At 48.7% G+C, this 2,277-nt stretch overlaps 1 non-coding gene across 1 annotated transcript; it reads left to right on the top strand.

The window, feature by feature from the left end:
- The first annotated feature begins 732 nt into the window (after positions 1–732).
- Positions 733–821, top strand: trnap-cgg (transfer RNA proline (anticodon CGG)). The gene is given in 2 exon segments: positions 733–768; positions 786–821. It is a non-coding gene; the product is annotated as a tRNA-Pro (tRNA).
- The last annotated feature ends 1,456 nt before the right edge of the window (positions 822–2,277 follow it).

The raw sequence follows: 2,277 nt of genomic DNA, 5'->3' as shown, positions 1-2,277 counted from the left end.
TTCTGCGGTAGCAGTACAGTACAATAAATAAAATTCAAAAGCCTCTGTGCGGACGACTTTGGCAGAGTCTGTATATAAATAATATTGAGAACGTAGTTGGTTGTATAGTTGAAAGTGAACCAGTAGGTTATGGAATCAGTTCAGTGATGAGGTGAGTGAAGTTATCTACGCTGATTCAGGAGCCAGATATTTGAATGGTATCAACTGTTCCTGAACCTGGAGGATTGGGAACTGAAGCTCCTGCACCTCCTTCACGATGGCAGCTGCGAGAAGATGGCGGCGGTCCATGGCGATGGAAAAGCGCTCCCTGCAGATGCGCTCCATTGTGGGGAGGGCTTTTCTTGTGCCGGCCTGGTTGTATCCAGTACATTTTGTAGACTTTCCCTTTTAAGGTCATTGATCTCTGTTTTAAGGGCACTGATAAGAAATATCGAAGGAACGCGGTTGTTTCAACTTCGTAAAGCATTCATGAACAATTCTGTCATAAGCAGTCGTCCCGTGCCTCACTTAGTGTGGAAATGAATGAGGAATTTTCCAGTCAAAGCCATGAGGTGAACCATTCAGCCTTTGCCTCTTTCCTTCTCACCTTGCAGGATCGCAATCTCTCCAGGCGATTGAGCGATTATTTCATGCCGCTTTTAACCCAGCGCAACCTTCATAGTCGGAATTCTCAGCTCGCTGTTGTCTGCCAATTTAATTCTTCAGTCGTTAGCACTCGAACTTGCTAGCAGGGGCTCGTTGGTCTAGAGGTATGATTCTCGCTTCGGGACGTTTGTGGACAAATATGCGAGAGGTCCCGGGTTCAAATCCCGGACGAGCCCTGTTTTGAAAACGTTTTTCTGATTTCTCCGACTTGCGGTCCATGGCTTCTCCCAACTGCCAGACGATGACGGCACTCACAGCTTGGAGATCTTGTACTTCGTTTGATTAGCCTCCAACCTGATGGTATGAACATCTGTTCAACTTCTGGTATCCTCCCCCATGTCTCTCTTTTCAGACCCCGCCCCTCACCCCGCTTCCCTCTTACCTCGTCTCTTCTCTTCACATGCCTATCACCCCCTCCCCCCCGGGGCCTCGCCACCCTCCCTTTCGCCCATGGTCCACTCTCCTTTCCTATCAAATTCCCTCTTCTTTAGTCTCTCATCTCTTCAACCCATCACCTCCTAGCTATTTACTCCATCACCATCTGCCCCTCCACCACAACCATGGCTTCAACAATTACCTTGTAACTTGTACTCCATCCCTCCAGCGACCTACTTATTCTGGCTCCTACCCCCTTCCTTTCCTGTCCTGATACAGGTTTTCGGGATGAAACGTCGGCAGTTCATTTATTTCTCTAGATGCTGCATGGGCTGCTCATTTCCTACAGCATTTTGTATGCATTGCTCTGGCTTTTCAGACACAAAATACTCCGCAGATGCTGTGGTCAAAGCAACACGCACAACACGCTGGAGGAACTCAGCAGGTCAGGCAGCATCCGTGGAAACGATCAGTCAACGTTTCGGGCCGGAACCCTTCGTCAGGACTGAAGAGGAAGGGGGCAGGGTCCCTATAAAGAAGGTGGGGGGAGGGTGGGAAGGAGAAGGCTGGTAGGTTCCAGGTGAAAAACCAGTAAGGGGAAAGATAAAGGGGTGGGGGAGGGGATAGGCAGGAAAGGTGAAGAAGGAATAGGGTGGTAGAAGGAGGCGGAATCATGAGGGAGGTATTAGGCAGCTGGGGGAGGGGCAGAGTGAAATTGGGATGGGGGAAGGGAAGGGGAAGGAATTACCGGAAGTTCGAGAATTCAATGTTCATGCCAAGGGGCTGGAGACTACTCAGATAGGGTATACGGTACATGAGGTTTTTTAGAATCGGCAGAATCTTTTGAAACAAAGAAAGAAGGGAACGAAAAATTACAAGGATTTTTCTGGGACAGGTGTACCCGATTTATAGAGAAAGGCTGAAAAGGTTTACGACTTCATTCCCTAGAGCACAGGAGCTGAGGGGAGATTTGAAAATATGCGGGGCCGAGATTGGATTCATGCTGGCAAGCATTTTCCACTGAGGTTATGTGAGGTCATGGGTTAATGGTGAAAGGCGAAATGTTTAAGGGGATCCCTCTCTTCTCCCAGGTGCGAGCATGGGACCAACTGCCATTAGAAGTAGTGGACGCGTGTTCAATTTCAAAACTTAAATGAAATGTAGATAAGTGCATGTATGGGAGGGGTCGTGTCCGGTTGCAAGTCGATGGGACTAGACAGGGCACCACTTCGATACAAATCACACAGGAAGAAGTCC

This window comes from Mobula birostris, chromosome 29 (genome assembly GCF_030028105.1).
Source record: "Mobula birostris isolate sMobBir1 chromosome 29, sMobBir1.hap1, whole genome shotgun sequence".
NCBI classification, from domain to species: Eukaryota; Metazoa; Chordata; class Chondrichthyes; order Myliobatiformes; family Myliobatidae; genus Mobula; species Mobula birostris.
Note: the sequence above shows the minus strand (reverse complement) of the source record. Positions and strands in the feature narration are given on the sequence as shown.